Source organism: Theropithecus gelada, chromosome 20, assembly GCF_003255815.1.
Source record: "Theropithecus gelada isolate Dixy chromosome 20, Tgel_1.0, whole genome shotgun sequence".
Taxonomy (NCBI): domain Eukaryota; kingdom Metazoa; phylum Chordata; class Mammalia; order Primates; family Cercopithecidae; genus Theropithecus; species Theropithecus gelada.
This window is the reverse complement of record NC_037688.1, coordinates 56,957,649-56,980,322: the sequence shown is the minus strand read 5'-3', so window position 1 is coordinate 56,980,322 and position 22,674 is coordinate 56,957,649. Positions and strand designations below refer to the sequence as shown.

At 50.0% G+C, this 22,674-nt stretch overlaps 1 protein-coding gene across 5 annotated transcripts in view; it reads left to right on the top strand.

The window, feature by feature from the left end:
* The first annotated feature begins 552 nt into the window (after window positions 1–552).
* The window catches only part of IL4R (interleukin 4 receptor), a 50,688-nt gene continuing 28,566 nt past the window's right edge, over window positions 553–22,674 (top strand). For 3 of the 5 annotated variants that reach the window (XM_025370951.1, XM_025370949.1, XM_025370947.1), the window contains exon 1: window positions 554–660. The gene's annotated coding sequence lies outside the window, so the exon portion shown is untranslated. Of the gene's footprint in view, window positions 661–18,465; window positions 18,599–22,674 lie in introns of all 5 variants that reach the window. The other 2 variants (XM_025370946.1, XM_025370950.1) reach the window with 2 other exon arrangements.

The window sequence follows — 22,674 nt, the reverse complement described above, 5'->3', positions numbered from 1 at the left end:
TGAACGAGTTAACATTTGTAGTGCCTTCGCACAGCGCCTGACAAGATTGTACTAGTTACTGATTGAAGGGGCTGTTTTACTATCCAAATGTGGCTGGAGTAGGAGCTGGGTAAACATTCATTGAAGAATGTGCAAACACTGGCACTTGGAAGCTGGGCTGTTAGGAAGGAGAGGAGGATTCCAGTCGCCCAGCCCTCCTACCCCAAACGCAACTGCTCCCAGCGCAGGGGAGGCCGCGGAGGCCAGGCAGGAGTAGGTCCTGGAGGCCTGGTCGGCGTGGGCGTTTTATTCCGAGACCACGGGGATCCATTGCAGAGTTCTCCGCTGAGCGTGACCTCGGGCTGCAGCGTGGGAGGAAGCGCGCCGCAAGACCCCCAGCGGGGTGCTGGGGTCGCCCCAGCAGAGGACGGCGGCTCGGACTGTCCAGCAGCGGCGGGGACAGCAACAGGGGCGCGAGGTAGCCGTGACCCGGGCCGGGCGCGCCGGGCGGGGCTGCGCATGCAAATCTGCTGGGCGCCGGGGCGGAGCGCAGGAAGCCGGGGCGGGCTGGGTCTCCACGCCTAGGAAAGCCCCGCGCGGTGCCGGCCAGGGCAGGGCCGCCCAGGGGTCCCCCACTTCCCGCTTGGGCTCCCGGACGGCGAATGGAGCAGGGGCGCGCAGGTAGGACCCGGGGCCCGCGCGCCGATCTGGGTGCGAGGGTATCGTCCGGGCACGCAGGCTGAGGGGGTTCGGGAAGGGCTCGGCCGCCGGCGGGGACCCGGGCAGCGGGGACCGCGGGGACTACGGGGACCACCCCGACCCCGCGCGGGGCCCGAGCCCGCGACTCTCGGTGTGCGCTGAGCAGCACCCGGTTCCGTCCTTGCGGCCGAAGGGCAGAGGAGGCGCGAGGCCAGAGGTTCGTGGACACCCAGCGCTCCCCAAAGCGGGTGCTGGCCGTGAGACCTCCGCCGGGACGGCCTGCGGGGGTGGGGGTCTTGGGGTTAGGCTGTCGGAGGCCACGCAGCCCCTCTTCTCCGGGCAGTGGCGCCCTGCCCCGCGCTCAGGAAGTCAGTGAGGACTTCGGAGAGACAAAGGGTGGGAAAAGTTCTGAGAACTGTAAATTTGAGTACTAGGTCAGTGAATCTGGGGAAACAAGGCCCTTTGGACCTGCGGTCTCCGCCTCCGAATATCAGAGGGACCCACTAATGGCGATCATTGACTAGGACTTGTTTTACTGAAAGGATGCCGAGTGAAACCTCCCACTAACCTCTCTGTGGCCGGTGCTGTGCGTCATGGCCATTGTACAGATGAGGTCACTGAGATCCTGCCCCTTTAATAACTTGCCCCAAGGTGCCGCCCACCTGGGAGTCCGTGGGGCATCAGGACTGGAACCCAGGCAATCCCACGCCAGAGCCAGCTGCTCTCCATCTCTCAATCACGTTTGAGGAGCCACCACAATAACCAGAATCTCCGGGAGATTTGCTTAAAATGCAGATTCCCAGTTCCTCGCCCTGAGATTCAGATTCAGTAAACCCAGGAATCTGATCTTTACTTTCTTTTTAAAAATTTATTTTATAGGGATGGGGTCTCACTATGTTGCCCAGGCTGGCCTCAAATGATCCTCCCATCTTGGCCTCCCAAAATGCTGGGATTACAGGTGTGAGCCACTGAGCCCTGATTTTTTTTTTTTTAAAACAAAATCTGGATTTCTTACAATTAAGCAAGATAGGGGATTGCTATTTTGTCTGCTTCTGGGGTTCAAGGAATGCCCCCAGGCCAGCGCTAACCCTGCTGCAGTTCTAGTCTCTGCCCTTCCCCAGCCCTCGGGGAGGCATGAGCCATTGCACTTCTCTGCCCCCAGTGACCTTTGAGGAGCCCAAGGCATTTGCTGGGACCTCAGTGCCTTTATCAAAATCCCAAAGTCCAATGGGGAAACAGGCTCGGATGTATGTTTGGCCAGGGTGTCCTGCACATTAGGGCATTCCAGGGTCCTGCAGGGGTTTCTTAGAACTCAGCTAGCCTGGCCCATGAATGGGAGGTGACCCGCTGAGCCACTCATTCACTCACTAGCACTCATTCAACTCCTGCCGGGCCCTGGGTGGTGTTCTGGACACTGGTGCTTGCCTCAAGGAGCACCCCCTCTGCGGGAAGACACACATGACAGTGTGGGGGCTGCGAGGGTACAGATGCGCCAGTGGCTGCAGGACCACAAGCCAGAGGGGATCAGCTCTTCACAGGGCACTGGGCCAGGCTTCCCAGCACCGGGGGACCCTGAGCTAGCCTTGTAAGTGGAGCAGTGGAGTCTGGCAGGTGGAGGATGGGAGGTAAAGGCGGGCACAGAGTGGGCGGAGGCTGGGAGGTGTGAAAGGGTACTGTGTATGGAACTTAGGGAGTAAGGAGAAGCCAGAGATGGATGGAAAGGTGGGCTGGGCTGCATTGTGGAAGGCCTTGAATGCTGTGCCGAGGAGCTTGGTTGGGCCAGTGTATTTTACCTTGGGTTGAGTTGTAAAAGCAACAATGCAGATTCCTGGGCCCCACCCTGGGCCTCTGGATCTGAACCTGGAGGAAGGTGTTGGGGAGGTAGTAGGGAGGAAAACCTGCCGTCAGTCACCCCGGTTACAACACATCCAGTTACCGGCAGGTCTGAGATAACCTAAGGGTTTCCAAATGCTGAGAAGTGACTCAGTGACTGATAGGTTTAATACGATACAATCCCAGGGTTGCAAAAAGCCCAGGGCAAGGGTGGGGATGTTCAGTTTTCTAATGCTCCCAGTTCAAAAAGGAGCTGAAATGAATTGTCAAAGAAGTGAGAAGAAGCCAGGTGCAGTGACTTACACCTGTAATCCCAGCACTTTGGTAGGCCGAGGAGAGAGAATCGCTTGAACCCAGGAGTTTGAGACCAGCCTGGGCAACATAGCGAGACCCTGTTCCTACAAAAAAAAAAATTTAAAAACTCAGCCAGGCGTGGTAGCAGGTGCCTCTGGCCCCAGCTGTTTGGGAGGCTGAGGTGGGAGGATAGCTTGAGCCCAGGTGGTCAAGGCTGCAGTGAACTGTGATCGTGCCACTGCACTGTAGCCTGGGTGACAGAGCGAGACCCTGTCTCAAAATAAACGAATACATAAATACATGAGAAGGGAGAACCTCTTCTGCCTCCCCCGTCTCCCTGCCCTCGTCCCCATCTGGGAGGATGGAGGAGAGCGTTTGGGATTAGATGCCCTACCTCTCGACTGCCCTCACTGGTACCTGGGAGTGAGGCCAGGACAGGAGCCCCCTAGGTACTGTGCTTCCTCACGTTTGTAAAAGTGAGCTTTCGTGAGGGTTGATGACATGTTTTATAAGCTACTTCACACAATGTCCAACACCCAGTGGGTCCACAATCAATGTATACGTCTGTTGTTACCCGTCAAGACGTATAGCTGGGAAATGATAGTATGGACTCGAACCAGATCACCCACTGCAGATGCTGGCTTTGCTACTTATTGTGTAACTGACTTCCCAGAGCCTCAGTGTCTGCATTGGTGAGATTTTAGTGACTCTGCCATTGTATTGATGACTAAATGAGTTAATGTATGTCAGGCATACAAAACAGTACCTGGCATGTAGTAAAAACGATGTATTTGTTAAATGAATACCCTTTTTTTTTTTTTTTTTTTTTTTTTTTTGCCAGGGTTTTTCTTTATTGCCCAGGCTGGAGCACAGTGGCACAATCATAGCTCCCTGTACATCCAATACCTGGGTTCAAGTAATCCTTCCACCTCAGCCTCCTGAGTAGCCGGGACTACAGGTGTGTGCCACCACGCCTGGCTAATTGTTTTTACAGTTTTAGAGACAGGATCTTGCTATGTTGCCTAGGCTTGTCTTGAACTGTTGGTCTCAAGCAATCCTCCTGCCTCAGCCTCCTAAAATGTTGGGTTTATAGATGTGAGCAAGTGTGCCTGGCCTAAATGAACATATCTTTATTGTTGCCTCCTTTGAGCTTTATTGGTTGGGATTTAGTCCACCCATTTTGCAGGTGAGAACTGAGACCCGGAGATGAATGCGGTAGCCTTGCCTCAGGCGCACATCTGAGGGACAGACTGCATCCGACTTTTCTTCCCGTGTATTCTTTCCTGCTTGCACCAGTTCGCTGGAGTGACCAATAAAGACATTTCTGAGTATTCCTCCTGGCTGGCACAGTGGAATGCCCAGCCACGTTTAGCTAGACTTCCCATGGCTGGGCTAGAAGAGAGGCCAGGAGCTTGTCTGGACGTTGCACAGACTTGCCCTTGTTGAGTGTGGATCAGAGCACCCCAGCAGAGGCTCGAGGTCCTACAGAGGCTGGGGAATCCACTGTCAGACCAGGTGCATCCCCGTTGTTTTATGACATCCGGCAAATTGCTCTGCTTCTCTGAGCTTGAGGCAGAGAGAAGAGCCTGAGCTTGAAGAGGGGGTCCCGGGTGTAAATCGGAGCTGGCTACATCCCAGCTCTCCAGCGTGTAACCGGAGGAAGTTGTTTAACCTCTCTGAGCCTCCCTTTGTCTGTCATGGGTATTTGCAGGGAGAGCGTTCATGAGATAGTTTGTGTAGACATTTTGCTCTTGGAAAGGGTCTCAGTGATTGCTGTTTCTCTCTGCATTTTGGACCGAGTCCCTTCTGCATATCCAGCACCTGGCTTCCTCCTGCATTTCTTCCTCGGGAATTTATTGAGCACCTATATATGCCAGAGCATTGGACCAAGTCCTTTGCTCTCCTAGGGTTTAGATTCTAGTTGAGCAGACAGGCAATGTACAGCCAATACATATGTACAGATCGACAGCTTTATCTGTTATTCCGAAATCCACAACCTCCGAAAATCGAAAGTTTTTCGTAACTCATTTTGAAGCTAAACGTGAAGCTTTTTAGAGTCGTTATCCTCTTTGGTGTGATGCTCAGATGTCTTTCTGCAGAGATATTAGTGCAATTGATCATTGGGTGCTTTCCCGCCCTGCATGGTGGGCACGTCGGGGGGTATTTTATACAAGGTGACCTTTCTACAGCCTGAGTCATTATGAATTCTGAACAACGTCTGGCCCCCAGGGTTTTACAGGAGAGAACATGGGCCTGCAATATCCTATCAGGTGGAGACTGTGCTAGGAAGGAAAGCAAAGCTGGGTGGAGGTGGAATCAGGGAGGGCTTCCCTGAGGAGGTGACATTTGAGAGCGATGAAGGATGGAGGTCTGAGGAAGAGAGGGCCAGGTGGAGGGACTCACAGACGACGGAAGACTCCACTTCCTGACTGGCCTATGCCTACCTCTCATTCTGCACGCACAGTTCTGTCTAAATGCGTCCGTTCTTGCCTTTCCAAGAAATGCTGATGTCTCTTAGGTTTCATGTCTGTCTCTGACTGACTCATTCTCTCTCTAGAGGCCCCCGCAGGCCTCCTCACCTCCTCTCGGTTGCTTAAGAAATCTGAGGTCTGTGCTAAAGCCAGCCTGGGTGCTGTATGTAACCTCTCGGCTGAGGATGGTCCCCAGCTGGGCTTGCATCTGGAGATGGAGGAAGTGGGTCCCGGGAGGGGAAGAGTAGCCATGGGGCCTTCCAAGGCTTTGGTGGAGTTGAGTTCCTGGTGGGAGGGGCTGTGTTCTGGGTCTTAGAGCCTCTAGCCTGCAAAGCAAAGTTGAACGTGACATGCGCTCACGTCTCGAGTGCCAGCCTGGGGCTAGGCGCTTAATGCTTGCTTAGCCAATGTGCCAGGGGCTGGGGACACGGGAGTGAGTGACCCAGAAGTGAGGGCCCTCGTGGAGCTGAAAGCATTCTGGGCTTGGTGACTTTGAGGAAGTGGCTTTTGAGCTGAGACCTGAAGTACCAAGGCATGGGGCTGTCTGGGGAAAGAGGGATCCTGGCAGTGAGAACAGAGAGTGCAAAGGCCTGGAGGCGCGAATGAGCTTGGTGGGTTTGACCCACAGCAAGGAAGCTGGTGTGGTTGGATGGAACCGAGCAAGAAGGAGGTCTTGGAACAGACATCAGGGAGGGAGCTGGGGCCAGATATCTGCATTGTCTCATTTAACTTGTGTAATAACCTTACCAGATAGGAGCTACTCTCGTGCAAATGTTGCAGATGAAGTAACAGAGGCACAGAGAGGTTCAGTAACTTGTCCAGGGTCACACATCTGAAGGTGGCAGAGCAGGGCTGTGAACCTAGAAGCTCCAGAGTCCTCAGTCCTCACCATGGTGTTTAAACACAATAAAATCTATGCCTGAGTGCTGAAGACACACCTGCCATTTAGATCGATCTACTTTTCTACATTGTCAGCGTACTCCCTGCCATCCATCTGCCCAGCAATACTGTGAATGTGGGCAGCGCAGGACTGGTTCCTCCAAGCCCCATTTGACAGACAGTCCAATCATTTTACATATTGTTTTATGAATGAGCACTTTCCTCAGTGTCTCAGACCAGGGGTCCCCACACAGCAGGACCACACAGCAGGAGGTGAGTGGCGGGTGAGCTGGTGAGCAAGCGAAGCTTTATCTGTATTTACAGCTATTCCCCATCGCTCACATTACCACCCAAGCCCGGCCTCCTGTCAGATCAGCTGAGGCATGAGATGATTCTCACAGGGGCGTGAACCCTCTTGTGAACTGTACATGTGAAGGATCTGGGTTGCGTACTTTTTTTTTTTTTTTTTTTTTTGAGACGGAGTTTCGCTCTTGTCACTCAGACTGGAGTGCAGTGGCACAATCTCGGCTCACTGCAATCTCGGCCTTCCCATGTTCAAGTGATTCTCCTGCCTCAGCCTAGTAGCTGGGATTACAGGCCTGTGCCGTCACACCCAGCTAATTTTTGTAGTTTTAGTAGAGACAGGGTTTCACCATATTGGCCAGGCTGGTGGCGAACTCCTCCTGGCCTCAGGTGATCCACCTGCCTCAGTCTCCCAAAGTGCTGGGATTACAGGCATGAGCCACCATGCCAGGCCCCAGATGCGTGCTTCTTATGAGAATCTCATACCTAATGATCTGTCACTGTCTCCCATCGCCCTCGGATGGAACCATTTAATTGCAGGAAAATAAGCTCAGGGCTCCCACTGATTCTGCATTATGGTGATCGTATAATTATTTCATTATATGTTACAATATAATAATAATAGAAATAAAAGTACATAATACATGTAACGTGCTTGAATCATCTCGAAGCCACGGCCCCAACCACGACCTCTGGCAGTGGAGGCTGGAGTCCACATCGCGCTCTGTGCTAGGTGCAGGAATGGAGATGAGTGGGTGTCCTGCTCATTTCCTTGAGGAGGAACCTGAGGCTCAGGATAGAGACTTACCTGGGTGACACGGCTCCTAAGTGGCAGAGTCCAGATTCAATCCCAGGGTTGCAGCCCCAGAAGCCTGTGCATTTAACCATGGTTCTGAACTATCCAGCCCAAAGAAGAGAGTTTTAAAGGATTACATTTCGTGGTTGGAAATCAGCGAGCATAGTCACCCAGAACCATTTTTGAAAAACCCAGAGAAGGCCTTATGTTTTCCTGAAGCGGCCAGGGAAGGATTCTGCCTTTTCAAAAGAGAAGACAGGGAGGAGAGATACCAGCTCTCTGGGTTGGGCAGGTCTCCAAGCAGGCAGAGCCACAGCCTCCCGACAATCTTGCTTCTAGCGTATTTCTTCCAGAAGCCACATTTCCACAGGTGGGCAGCTCTAACTGGGAGAAAATCTTCCTGAGATTTAGCCAAATTAGCTTTCTTTTTTTTTTTGAGGTGGAGTCTCTGCTGCCTAGGCTGGAGTGTAGTGGCGCGGTCTTGACTCACTGCAACCTCTGTCTCCTGGGTTCAAGTGGTTCTCCTGCCTCAGCCTCCCAAGTAGCTGGGATTTCAGGCGTGCACCACCACGCCCGGCTAATTTTTGTATTTTTAGTAGCAATGGGGTTTCACCATGCTGGTCAGACTGGTCTCAAACTCCTGACCTAGGGTGATCCGCCCACCTCGGCCTCCCAAAGTGCTGGTTATTACAGGTGTGAGCCACCGTGCCCAGCCCAAATTAGCTTCCTAGGAGCTTCCACTTTCTGGGTCCGTTTCTGCCCCTTGGAGGTAGTGACCATCTCCCTCTAAACTTGGAGATTTCTCTTATTCAGACTACACAACTGTAGTTATTTCAGGCATTCTCCCTGACTCAGGAAATTATAAGTTTGGCCTGGCTTTGGACATGATTCAGTTGGCTGGAGTCCCGCACAAAGACTATTTGTTTGGTCAAAGAGGAAGGACACTATCACCTCCTTAGATCTGGAGCTTATACTTCTGTTGATGCAACCTGGAATCATACTGTGTAGCAGCCATATCCCACTTGGAGTGCATATTGGGCTTGTCAGCTAAAATCTCCATGTTTCTCTTCTGTATGAGCTGCTGTTAATCCAAGTTTCTTCTATTCTGAGAGTCCTTGTCTGAAGCTAAGAGTTTCCAGTTTTTCATGCTCTTTAGTAAGTCTACTTCACGCTAAAAGGCTATCATTTTTTCTTTGAGTTCTGCTTTGGATTCATTCCACAAGTTGTTACACAATGTTACTCACCGCCCAGTTTAGAATTTTCCTTTTGGATTCCATTTTAAGACTTACTTAATTATGTGCTTTTTAAATTTTTGAGACAGATGGAATTTTTAAAGTTATCTTTTTATTGTTGATTTCTAAATTTGGTCATTATGGTTATTGTGGTCAATATATGTGGTTTCTATAATATCAGTGGTGGAGAATTTGCTGAGATCTTTACAGGATTTTCTGGTCGTTTTTTTCCTCTTGTGTTTGAAAAGGATGTATATTTTCTGTTGGGTATAAGGTTCTAGAAATGTATCTATTTGATCAAGTTAGCTATTATATTATCTGTATTTGTTATGTCATTATGTGTTTTTTTCCACTGTAATACAATTACAATTCACCATAATAGAGGATTTGTTAATTTCTCCTTTTGAGTCTGTCAGGTTTTTGCTTTATTTTTGAAGCTATGTTGTTAAGTGCATAGCCATATGAATAGAATAAGGGTTCAGGACTTTTATACCTTTTTGGTGAATTGTTCCATTTTTTTGAGATAGGGTCTCACTCTGTTGCCCAGGCTGGAGTTTTGTGGTGTGATCATGGCTCACTGCAGCCTCAGCCTCCCCAGCCACAGGTGTTCCTCCCATCTCAGCTTCCCGAGTAGCTGGGACTACAGATGTGTACTACCACTCCCCGCTAAAAGTTTTGTATTTTTGGAAGAGACGGGGTTTTGTTATGTTTCCCGGGCCAATCTCAAACTCCTAGGTTTAAGCAGTCCGCCCGCCTCAGCCTCCCAAAGTGCTGGGATGACAGGAGTGAGCCACCACGTCTGGCTGAATTGCTCCTTTAATCAGTATAAAAGAGCCAACTTCCAGCCTGGGCAACATAGTGAGACCCCATCTCTACCAAAAAATAAAAATTAGCTGAGTGTGGTGGCGTGCGCCTGTAGTTCCAGCTACTCGGGAGACTGAGGTGGGAGAATCACTTGAGCCCAGGAATTCAAGGCTGCAGGGAGCTATGATTGCTCCACTGCACTCCAGTCTAGGTGACACAGTGAGACATTCTCAAAACAACAAAAACAAAGAAGCCATCCACCTTCTCGCTTCTAATACTTACTCAGGACATCATTGTCATGAATTCCATTTTATGCGACGTCAGTACTCCTGTACTCATGAGCCAGATGAGTTTAAAAACAACAGCTGCAGCAAAGCTTGCGGTGACGTCTCTGCTCTGTAACTATAATCTTGGGCAAGTAATTTTCTTGGTTTGGCTTCAGTTTCTTCATCCATAAAATAGGAATATGACCTGTCCTGCCTTTCCTTCTGTTTTTTTTTTTTTTTTTTTTGGGGGGGGGGGGGGGTTATAGGCACAGGATGGGGCCATGGCAGGCCAGGGTGGTCTTGGGAAATGCAACATTTGGGCAGGAAATGCCTGTCCTCAAATAGGTCCATGAGGATGGAACCCTAGCCAGGGACCACGCCCTCCTCCTTGCAGCACTTCCCTTCCACCCTTCTGTATTATTTAAAGGGACCACACTCTCCCTTCCCAACACTACCCCCTTACCAGTCGCAGCAATTCGGGAGGCTGAGGCAGGAGGATCACTTGAGCCCAGGAGGTCGCAGCTGCAGTGAGCTATGATGGTGCCGTTGTACTCCAGCCTGGGCAGCAGAGAAGACTTACCATCTCAAAAAAAAAAAAAAAAAAAAAAAAATCAGGATAACACACATAAAAATATAAATTTCTAACTTCTTTTGAAAAATCAGAAGATCTAGCAACATGCAAGCCTTCATTTTCATGTGGCCAAAAGAGTAGCTGTCCTTTATCACAGGGGGCTGTGTCCCATCTCTACTCCTTGAGGTCACGTGACTGTGTCCCTGTAGGTATCTGAGTCTACTGCAGAAGAGGTGGCTCAGTGGCCACAGGGGAGGTGGCTGTGGGCTGCGGGCCAGAGGCAGAGAAGTAGAGAGTTGGTGGCCTCTGGAGAGGCCTGGGGACTGAGGTATCATCGGGAGTGGATTAAGGAGCCACTGGGATCCCACCTACCCTGAGGGTTAGTGATGCTGAGATCTTTGCTGTCCACCCAACAGCCTAGATGGCAGCCTCTGCCCTCTCCCTTCCTTCTTGTTCTTGTCTGTTTTCTTTTTTTTTTCTTTTTTTTCTTTTTTTTTTTTTTTTGAGATGGAGTCTTGCTCTGTTGCTCAGGCTGGAGTGCAGTGGCACGATCTCGGCTCACTGCAACTTCTGTTCAAGTGATTCTTCTCCTGCTTCAGCCTCTTGTCTGTTTTCTTTGCCTTTTTTTTTTTTTTTGAGACAGAGTCTCGCTCTGTCATCCAGGCTGGAGTGCAGTGGCACGATCTCAGTTCACTGTAACCTCTGCCTCCTAGGTTCAACCAATTCTCCTGCTTCAGCCTCCTGAGTAGCTGGGATTACAGGCACGCGCCACCACACCTGGCTAATTTTTGTATCTTTAGTAGAGACAAGGTTTCACCATGTTGGTCAGGCTGGTCTCAAACTCCTGACCTCATGATCCACCCGCCTCGGCCTCCCAAAGTGCTGGGATTACAGGCGTGAGCCACCACGCCTAGCTTTCTTTGCCTTTTTATCACAGCATACGTGCAGACATGCACACAGACAAGTGTAAACCTTCATCCATTTTCACAAAATTAGCACATGCATATGACCTAATCAAGTAGCAATGCGTGACAAGCCTCCCAGAAGGTTTTCTCCCGCCACTGCCAGGTCACAGCCCTTTCCTCCAAGGCCACTGTCCTGACTGCCAACTCCAAGATCAGTTTATCTCCTTTATCTAAACAGAACCAGGCAGTATTGCTGTTTTGAGCCCGGCTTCCTTCGCTCAGCTTGTGCCTGTGACGTCCTGCGTGTGCTGTCGTGGCAGCTGTCATTTGCTCAAGGTCTCAAAGAGTTTTCTTGGTGCTCAGAGATGAGCCTTTGCCAACCACTCCACCAACACTATCCCAGGTCTCTCCCACCCAGCCACGGCCTCTTCACCGCCTTGCAACCAGCCATGAAGCAAGTGATCTTATTCTCATTTCACAGATGAGGAGACTGAGGGTCTGAGTAGACCCCAGCCCACCACAGTCTCCCACCCATTCAGGTTGGAGCCTGCACTCAGGCCCAGAGTTATGCTTCTGTGTCTTAGATGCTCGGGGGTCCCTGCCCACAAGGGTGGCCCCCATGTCTGTGTGTACCCACCCATCCAGGAATGGTATGGGGTGAGACAACAGGAAGAGCGCCATGGGGAGAACCCCACCTACTGCCTTCCCTACACCAGTCTGCAAACAGAAAATGAACAGGAAGCTCTTACCTGTGCCCATGTGTTGTCCTGGCTTTGGGTTTGCCCAGGGGGCAAAGTCCTGGTCATTGTTGAGACAAGTTCACTGCTGCTGAGGGCCGAGCAAATGGTGACAAAGGCCAGATTCTAAATTCCTGCCTGGTTACTTCCTGCTCCGTCACGGTCACCTTGGGCAACTTCTGAACCCCCCTCAGCCTCATTCCTCCCTCTGTGCTTGCAGGGAGGGTGTTGGGCTGTATCTTCCACAGACTGTGCTGTGGACTCCAGAGCCAAAGGCCTGGGTTCCAATCCTGGCCCACTCACTAGCTGTGCATCCTTAGGCAGGTTCCTCACCCTCTCTGGGCCTCGGCTTCTCTATCTCTGCAGTGGAGATGATATTAATTGCATCTGCAATGCTCCTTGGATTGGGTTCATGGTTGATGAGTGAGGCTCAAGGGCTTCTTTTTTTTTTAGAGATACGGTCTCACTCTGTTGCCTAGGCTGGCTGGAGTGCAGTAGCATGATCACAGTTCACTGCAGCCGTGACCTCCTGGGCTCAAGCCATCCTCCTGCCTCATCTCCCTTAATAGCTGAGACTACAGGCGTGTGCCACCATGCCTGGCATTTTTTTTGTAGTTTTGGTAGAGACAGGGGTTTTGCCATGTTACCCAGGCTGGTCTCGAACTCCTGGACTCAAGTGATCTACGTGCCTCAGCCTCCTAAATTGCTCAGATTACAGGTAGGAGCCACCGCGCACAGCATTCAAGTGCCTTTTTGTTAGTGAGACTGGTACAACCAACACCAAGGCTGGTGAGCAAAGTTGCACCCAGTTGGAGAGGGGTGAAACCAAGGGCAGAAGGGCCCAGGGCATGGCCTCTCATGGCTGAAGGAAGTGGGGACACATGGCCAGTCGCAGTGACCTCTGCAGACCTCATGAAGGAGGCCAGCTGGGAGCCATAGCTGTCACTAAGACAGTCGAAATCTCATCAGCACCCTGGCGCCAGAGGCCATCGTCCGCTGCTCAGGACAATGAGTGATAGTCGATAACCAGCTCTCCAGAGGTCAGGGCCCTGAGGTGGCTGAGATCTGTGCCTGCATTAGGACATTTAAGGGGACTCCAAGCCAGGATTTGCCAGCATTTGCCCAGCAGGGAGAGGTGGAAAATTGGGGATGACCAGCCAGGCCTCCCTGCACACGGCCGGGGGAATTCGTCCGGTTGTTCTTCCATTTAGCAAATATTCATGGAATGCCTGCTGTGTGCCAGGCACGCTAGGCTCTGGGGAGATGGCTGTGAGTGGGACCAACACTGGCCTTGTGCGAGCTGGCCTTGCAGTGGGGGATATGAACACCAAACACATAACGCCTGAGTGTGCAACATGCCACAGAGAATGCAGAGAAATGAAGCAAGATAACGGGTTGCAGAAAGATGGAGGCCAGGCTGGCTGCTGCTTCTGAGCAGGTGGCTTCTGGACACAATGTCCTCAGGCCCTGTCTCCTCCCTTGGGCCTCAGGAATCTTCTGAAGACAGGCCTGGGTTCCAGGCTCCCGGATGGAGTTGCGTGTTGACTGTGTGGACCCAAAGTGTCCGCAGTGCGCCGGAGCACGTGGTCTTCCCCAGCAAATCTGCTTCTCTTCTCGGCTCTCCATCGTGGGAAGGGTCCCTGGGGTCCTCCTCCCCACCACCCCAGCCCGAGGCCACTTTCCCTCTCTCCCTGCTCTCTCCACCCTGCTTTCCCACCACCAAGTCCCTGCTGCCTCCCCCTCCCAGACAGACTCAAACCTGCCCCCTCTTTGCCAGCTCTCATCTCAGCCCTCTCCTCTCCTGCTTAATAGCCTTCACTGGCTCCCCACTGCCCTAGAGACAGAGTTTGAGTCTACTGCCATGGCCTGGCAGACGGTGTTGTCCTTGGCCTGCCAACCTTCCAGCTGCCATGCCAGCCACTCCTTCTCCCCCTTGCTCCAGCCAAGAGCCCGGCTCGTAGGGTGGGAAGTGGGCCATGTCCTCCCTCCTGCCTACCTATTCACTGGGTCTTTCCTCATTCCCTCCCATACCCCGCCCTCTCATAAGAACCCTCAGAATCTGCCAGGCGCAGTGGCTCACACCTGTAATCCCAGCACTTTGGGAGGCTGAGGCAGGTGGATCACCTGAGGTCAGGAGTTCGAGACCAGCCTGGCCAACATGGCAAAACCGTGTCTCTACTAAAATTACAAAAATATTAGCTGGGCGTGGTCGTGGGCACCTGTAGTCCCAGCTACTCAGGAGGCTGAGACAGAAGAACTGCTTGAATCTGGGAGACAGAGGTTGCAGTGAACTGAGATCGCACCATGGCACCCAGCCTGGACTGCAGAGTGAGACTCTGTCTCAAAAAAAACCAAACCAAAACAAAAAAAACCCTTCAGAATCTGTAAAATGGGTTTAATAATTATACTTATCTCATAGGGAGAGCTTAAAGCACCTAGGCCAGTGTCTGGCACCAAGGAAACACTGTATACCTGTTAAAATAAGAATGAAATAAAATACACATGATCACGTATTGAGTGCCTGCTGTAGGCAGGATGCGGGACCCCCTTCCCCGGGAGAACTCTTGGGCATCCCCGCTAAAGAAACCTGACCCCCTAGGACGAGGGAGGGCCTTCCTGAGGGCCTGCTAACAGCCTCCTCTACTAATCTGAAGTCCTGCACCTTGCCCAGCAGGCTGGCCTCTCACACGGGCTCCCCCCACAGGCCGCCATCTTGGAAAAGGCCAGTGGCTCTGGAACCATTCTTGACTCCTATTAGCCCTCCTGTTCTCTCTCCCACCCCACAGTATCCATCCTGTCAGCAAATTCTGTGGGCTCTATCTTCAATACAGCTCTAGAATTCAGCCCCTTCTCAACCTCCCCATCCCCGCAGCCTGGTGTAAGCCCTGGCACCTCTCTCTGGGGCCAGAGTGGCAGCCTCCTCATTGGTACCCACTTCTACCCGTGCCCCCACCACCCAGGCAAGAGAGGTCGTTTTTAGTCTCCCCATGTCACTTCTTTGCTCAAAACGCTCCAGTAACTTCTTCCTTGCTCAAATATTTGTTAAAAGAAGAAAGGAATGAATGAATGAATGAATGGGCTGTTTGCATCTATAATAGCCAGCCTACAGGAAGTGCTTGGAAAACACCCACAGCAAGAATAAATGAGACGATGCCTGGACATGGCAGCTCATGCCTGTAGCACGTTGGAAGGCCAAGGCAGGAGGTTTGCTTGAGGCCAGGAGTTTGAGGCTGCAGTGAGCTGTGATTGTGCCACAGCACTCCAGCCTGGGCCATAGAAAGAGATCCCATCTCTACAAAAATTTAAAAATTATTCGAACATGGTGTCATGTGCCTGTAGTCCCAGCTTCTTGGGAGGCTAAGACGGGAGGATCCCTTGAGCCCAGGAGTTCAAGGCTGCAGTGAGCCTTGATGGTGCTACTGTATTCTAGCCACAGAGCGAGACCCTGTCTCTAAAACAAAAAAAGAGAAGGAGAATAAATGAGGTATTTGAGCTAGTGGGTGAGGACGGGTGAACCACAGCAGGCTGGTGGATGCTGTTTTTGGAGGGTGCTGATCTGTGTTCCTGGTGGCTACAGAGCCAGTCTGTTGCCTCCCCTCCCTCCCACTGGCTGGGCTGGGGATGTAGCAAACCAGGCAGAGCCCAGGCCATTCTGGAACCCTGGCCTGGCCTGCCTTACCATCCCCGTGGGGCCACTGACGTGGCTGCTGGTTCTGGAAACCTCAGTTCTGGGAAGGTTGCTGTCCCAGGAAGACGTGCATGCCTAGCTTCCTGCCAGCCCAGCCCAGCCCAGCCCAGCCGTCCCAGAAGCCAGAGGAAGCTCTGAGCTGGTTTCTTATAAGTAGCATGACTAACTGATTGCGCCACAGGAGGTGAGGTTTCAGGCCAGTTTCTATCGTGGAGTTTCAGGGGTCAGCGGCTCCAGAGCCCCCAGCCCCCACCTGAAACCCCTGCTGTCCCTGGATTCCTCTCCACATGCCACCTGTCACAGAGCTGCTTGCATATTGTATGCAGAACCAGCCCCTCCTCCAAGCCAGGTTTTCTGCCCAGAGGGAAGAAGAGCAGAAGGCCTGTACCACCCCGTGCGCGCCCCCACTCCTCTGCCCGTCCCCCCCTCCACCCGCCATGGGTTTGGAAAGAGCCCTGCTGGGTTGCTTCCAGGCTGCTGCTGGCTTCTGACATTTCAAGGCTTAATCACTTAATCTCCCCCGAGTTTTTTAAAAACGCGAGTTAAGTGTGTTCTCCTGCTGGCAGGCGTGTTTTCCCAGGCCCCTGCTTCTGCTCACTTCCTGGCTGGGGCCTTCACCGACTTTGCTACTTCCTAACTGTGACCAAGGGCGGGGCGCGGTGGCTCAAGCCTGTAGTCCCAGCACTTTGGGAGGCCGAGACGGGCGGATCACAAGGTCAGGAGATCGAGACCATCTTGGCTAACACGGTGAAACCCCGTCTCTACTAAAAAATACAAAAAACTAGCCGGGCGAGGTGGCAGGCGCCTGTAGTCCCAGCTACTCAGGAGGCTGAGGCAGGAGAATGTCGTAAACCCGGGAGGCGGAGCTTGCAGTGAGCTAAGATCCGGCCACTGTACTCCAGCCTGGGCGACAGAGCCAGACTCCGTCTCAAAAAAAAAAAAAAAAAAAAAACTCTGTGACCTTGGCCTTGTTGCTTGCTCTCTCTGGGGCTCAGGCCAATGGGTCTCAGGCCAATGGGGCTCCCCGGACAAAGTTCCAGGGTTTTGGGGACTGCATTTCAAGGGTCAGCAAGCACAGTCCTTAAACACATGGATTCTGGAGTGACAATGCCTGGGTTATGGCTCTGCGACCACCAGCAAGTGCTCTAGCCTTTTTGTGCCTCAGTCTTCTCATCTGTAAAATGGGAATGTTAATGGCACCTACCTCATAGGGTCTTTGGGAGAACCAAATTGATTAATATATTGTAAGTACTTAGAACAGTGTCAGGCACAAAATAAGCACTTCTTATACAGTTACTATGGACAAAAGCTTGGGACCTGGTTCATGTTTAAAAATGATTATTGAGGCCAGGCGCGGTGGCTCACGCCTGTAATCACAGCACTTTGGGAGGCTGAGGTGGGCAGATCACGAAGTAAAAGATCAAGACCATCCTGGCCAACATGGTGAAACCTCGTCTCTACTAAAAATACAAAAATTAGCTGGGCGTGGTGGTGTGCTCCTGTCTGTAGTCCCAGCTACTCAGGGGAGCTGAGGCAGGACAATCGCTTGAACCCAGGAGGCGGAGGTTGCAGTGAGCTAATATTGCACCACTGCACTCCAGACTGATGACAGAGTGAGACTCCATCTAAAAAAAAAAAAAAAAAAAGATTGAATTTATTATTGCTGAATTTTTTTTTTTTTTTTTTTTTTTTTGAGACAGAGCCTCGCTCTGTTGCCCAGGCTGAAGTGCAATGGTATGATCTCGACTCACTGCAACCTCTGCCTCCCGGGTTCAAGTGATTCTCCTTCTTCAGCCTCCCGAGTAGCTGGGATTACAGGCACCCACCATCATGCCCGGCTAATTTTTGTATTTTTGTAGAGACGGGATTTCACCATGTTGGTGAACTCCTCACCTCAGGTGATCCACCTGCCTCAGCCTCCCAAAGTGCTGGGATTACAGGTGTGAGCCACCGTGCCCAGCCTATTATTGCTGAATTTTAACCATTCATTCATTTAATATATGTTTATTGAACACATACTATACCTATGTCAGGCACTGTTTTAGGCACTGGGGATAAAGCAGCGAGCAGAGCATGTATGCCTGCCCCCCTTTTGCCTTCCCCGTGAATAAAAGCTCCCTGAGCCCTCCCCAGAAGCCAAGTAGATATGTGTGCTATGCTTCCTGTACAGCCTGCAGAGCCATAAGCCAATTAAACCTCTTTTCTTTGTAATTGTAAATTACTCAGTCTCAGATATTTCTTTATCGCAATGCAAAAATGGACTAACACACTTGCCGTCTGTCTTTTTCTTATGGCATATTTTGATCTAAGCCAGACACAGTGGCTCACGCCTGTAATCCCAGCACTTTGGGAGGCCAAGGCAGGTCAATCACTTGAGGTCGGGAGTTCAAGACTAGCGCAGCCAACATGGGGAAACCCTGTTTATGCTAAAAATACAAAAAATTAGCTGGGTGTGGTGGCACACACCTGTAATCCCACCTACTCAAGAGGCTGAGGCACAAGAATTGCTTGAACCTGGGAGGCAGAGGTTGCAGTGAGCCAATATCACACCACTGCACTCCAGCCTGGGGAACACAGTGAAACTCCGTCTCAAAAAAAAAAAAAAAAAAAGAAATCTGGGGATGTTGAAAACATTTTTGCAGTCAAAGCTATCTATCTTTGCTATCTGCATCTTGAAATAAAATAAACATTCACACATGTAACCTCACTAATCTGATTAGAGATAGTGATAAGTACTATGACAGAAATAAACAGGGTGTTGTGATAAGAAGTCACAGGGAGGGCCGGCATTAGATGAGGTGGTTCAGAGAAGGCTTTTGAAGTGTTTCTGGTACAAACACTTGGAGAGGGGAGAGCTGGGAGTGCATCCCAGGGCTCAGAGGCCAATGGAGGATTGCAGAAGAGGGAGAGGGGATAGGAGGGAAATGTTAGGGGGGTAAGCAGAAACTAGTTTGTCAGGGGGCTTGGCTCTTTTCTTCATTTTCTTAAATTAAACTTTTTATTTTCAGATAACTAAAGATTTATACACAGTTGGAAGAAATCATAGAGAGGTCAGGCGTGGTGGCTTATACCTGTAATCATAGCACTTTGGGAGGCCGAGGCGGGCGGATCACTTGAGGTCAGGAGTCTGATACCAGCCTGGCCAATGTGATGAAATCCCATCTCTACTAAAAATACAAAAATTAGCCAGGCATGGTGGCGCACCTGTAGTCCCAGCTACTGGGGAGGCTGAGGCAGGAGAATCACTTGAGCCTGGGAGGCGGAGGTTGCCGTGAGCCAAGATCGCGCCACTGCACCCCAGCCTGGGCGACAGAGTGAGACTCCATCTCAAAAAGAAAAAGAAAAATAAATCGTAAAGAGACCCCCGCTTCTATGCTGTTCCCCCCAAGGGCAAGATTGTGGAAATCTGTAATACAGTATCGCAGCTGGGATGTTGACACTGATACAATCGACCTTGTTCGGATTTCCCGATTTACTTGTACTAATTTTTGTATTTGCATACACATGTGTGGTTTAGTGCTACACAATTTTATCACGGTATAGGTTTGTGTATGCAGCCAGGATCCCGGCATAGGTTTGTGTATGCAGCCAGGATCCCGGCCTAGGTTTGTGTATGCAGCCAGGATCCCGGCATAGGTTTGTGTATGCAGCCAGGATCCAGCACAGTTCTATCATCACAAGGATGGCTCCTGTTCTCCTTTTATAGCCACATCCAACTCCCTTCCTAACCCACCCCCTTAGCCCCTGGCAACCACTGATGTGTTTTCCATTTCCATAGTTCTGTGATTTCAAGTCTTACATAAATGGAGTCAGGGGGTGTGTACTCTGGCAACTGGCTTTTTTCACTCTAGGGCTTGGATTTTATTCTAAGTCAGAGATGCTTCTCTGATGAGCTGTGAACCCCTTGGGGATCTGTGGCCCCTGTGAAGAAGCCCTTTAGGAGCCAGGGGGTGTTGGATGTGTGAGCTGGCCCTGGCCTCATTTCTGATTTTAAAATGGCTCTGGCTGTGATGTGGAGAAGAGGCAGGGTGAGCCTCATCCTCAGCAACTGCTAACTGCCCACATCCCCCCAGACTTCTCAGAACTTTGCCACTCCCCTGCTCAAAGAGCCTCAAAAGCTGCCCACTGCTTAGAGGACAGGCCTTTGACCTGAGGCTTTGGGCTTTGGGGATTCTGTGAACTCACTTGGGCTTTGGGGATTCTGTGAATCCTTGAAATGGAATGCAGAATCAAGTGTGTGCACATTGCCAGAAACAGGGTTTGGGGTTTGCATTAGGTGCTCAGATAGGTCAGTGACCCCCAAAACACTAGGGACTCTGACTTCTAGACAGATAGTGGTGAAGAACCAAAGCTTTGGAGGCCGAGTGCTGGATTTAAGACCCATGACTGTCACAGCTGTGCAACCTCAGACAAATCACTCCACCTTTCTGTGCCTTGGTTTCCTCATCCGAAAATGGAGAAAGAAATAGGACCTATTTCATAGAGTATTAAATGCATCCGTACATGTAAAAGGTGTAAAAGGAAACTTGGCATGTGGTAAACTCTGTGTGTGTGTTAAGTGAATGGTGAGGCTGCGCAGTATAGGAGGGCAGAGCTTTTTAGGTAAAGACTTTCTAGGCCTCCTGGGATTCTTAGGCCCTCTCTGTGTTGGTTGTTGTCGTACATGACAGCAGTATTCCTTCCAAAGGGATGTCAAGCTGTGGCTGCACACTGCAGTTAGAGCCGGTTCATTGGCAGCACTGTTCACTTCAACTATGTCCTTACTGATTTCTGCCTGCTGGATCTGTCGATTACCAAGAGAGGTGTTGAAGTCTCCAGCTTCCAATATTATCCAATAATATTATTATTCAGACTAATCGCAGATTTCTCTATTTCTCCTTGCTGCTCTCAGTGTTTGCCTTACATATTTTGACCCTCTGTTGTTAGTTGCGTACACATTAAGGATTGTTATTTACATCTTGGAGAATTAACTCCTGAATCATTGTGTGGTGCCATTTTTTTAAATTTAGAAATCTTATTTTTTATTTTTTGAGACAGGGTCTTTCTCTGTTTCCCAGGCTGGAGTGCAGTGGCATGAACACAGCCCACGGCAGCCTTACCCTCCTGGGCTCAAGTGATCCTCCTGCCTCAGCCTTCCCAGTAGCTGGGGCTACAGGCATGTGCCACCTCTAATAACCTTTCTTTAATTTACAATAGTATTAGTTCGTTCTCACGCTGCTCTAAGGACATGCCCAAGACTGGGTAATTTATAAAGGAAAGAGGTTTGACTCACAGTTCTGAAAGGCTGGGGAGGCTTCAGGAAACTTGTAATCATGGTGGAAAGGGAAGCAAAGACATCCTTTTTCATTTGATGGCAGGAAGAAGAGACAAGAAAAGTGGGGGAAAGCCCTTTATAAAACCATCAGATCTCATGAGAACTCACTCACTATCACAAAAACAGCGTGGGAGAACTGCCCCCATAATCTAATCACCTCCCATGAGGTCCGTCCCCCAACATGTGGGGATTACAATTTATATTATAATTCAAGATGAGATTTGAGTGGAGACACAGAGCCAGACCATATCACATTATTATTCATTTGTGCCTTCTCTCTTATTTTTTTGATTTGCCTAGGTGTAGGGATTTATCAATTTCATTGATCTTTTCAAAGAACCAATTTTTGATTTCATTGATTTCCTCAATTAATTTTCTATTTTTAATTTCATCGATGTATGCTCTAATTTTGTATTTTTTTTGCTTGTTTTAGACATATATTGCTTTTCTGTTTCTCATACGCTAGATGGAAATAGATTATTGATTTTAGAACTTTCTAAGATATACATTCAATAATATAAATTTCCCTCTAAGCACTTACTTTGCTACATCGCACAGATTTTTATAGGCTATATTTTCATTTTTATTTAGTTAAAAATATTTTTAATTTCTCTTGTGATTTCTTTGTGATTTTCATTTTTATTTAGTTAAAAATATTTTTAATTTCTCTTGTGATTTCTTCTTTGATCCATATGTTATTCAGAAATCTCCAAATACTTGGAAATTTTCTGGCTTTCTTCCTGCTAGTGACTTCTAATTGAATCCACTGTGGCCTAAGAGCATACTTTGTATGATTTCTAATGTCTTAAATCTCTTAAGGTTGTTTTATGTCCCAGAATGTAGTCTTGTCTTGGTGATTATTCCACATGAACTTGAGGAGAATGTGTATCCTGCCGTTGTGAGATGTAACATTCTATAAATGGATATACCTCTGTTAATACGACCTCAGGTGACTCATTTTTTTTTTTTTTTGAATTGCTGCTTCACCATTGGCGTTTGGAGATTTTGCAGATGATAAAATCCCCAGGACTTTTCTGCTGCTCCGTCAGATTTTCTTATCCTACACTTGCGGAACTGTTGTTTGAAATTGACAAGCAGGATGGCCAGCTCTGCCCGGCTCATTTCATTTCATCTTATGGGGTTCAGCCTGCAGTTTTAGGAGGTGAGGTTGAAGGAACTGGTATACTGGAATCCACGGTGGGCTCAGAAGCAAACAAATGTGGGTTCTGATTCTAGCTCTGAGCTTTTACCAGCTGTGGGTCCTGGTGGATGGGTTATTTCACCTCTCTGGCCTCGGTTTCCTTAGCTAGACAGTTGGGCTAACAGCCTACCTTTCAGCATTCTTGTGTGGATTCGGTGAGGTAATACTTCTAAAGCACCTAGCAAAGCGTCAAGTACAAGGTAAGTGCTGGGCAAGCAGGGATTTTGTTTACACAAAGCCTTGACTCAACATAAGGAGGCTGTTTCCAGCCTCTGTTTAACTGAGACCTAAGAGAGAATGTTCCATCTGTGGCAGGGTATGGGCTGAAACTGCCTGGTGACATGTCAGAGGTGGGGTGTTCGCAGGACATCCTTGTCCAGGTTGGCAGTTGAGCTCGGCAGGTGACCCCTGAGACCCCTCCCAGCTCCAGCACTTCAGAAATCTCTTGATTTAGAACGGGAGCTTGTCATCTCCTCTTGCCACCTACTTGACCGCGATAACGTGGCACTTATCTTTTTAATTCTTTTACTCACCTGCATCTTTGTTCTTTTTGCCTCTGATGTGCATGGAAGCCTCTTCTCCCACCGCATCTGTGATTTCTCCTGAAATGTAGCACCCACGCATCCCTGAGACGCTAGCTGCGGCCTGTGTGTGTGCACTTGGGCATGAGTAAGTGTGGGTGTGCCTTCCACAACAGAGTAT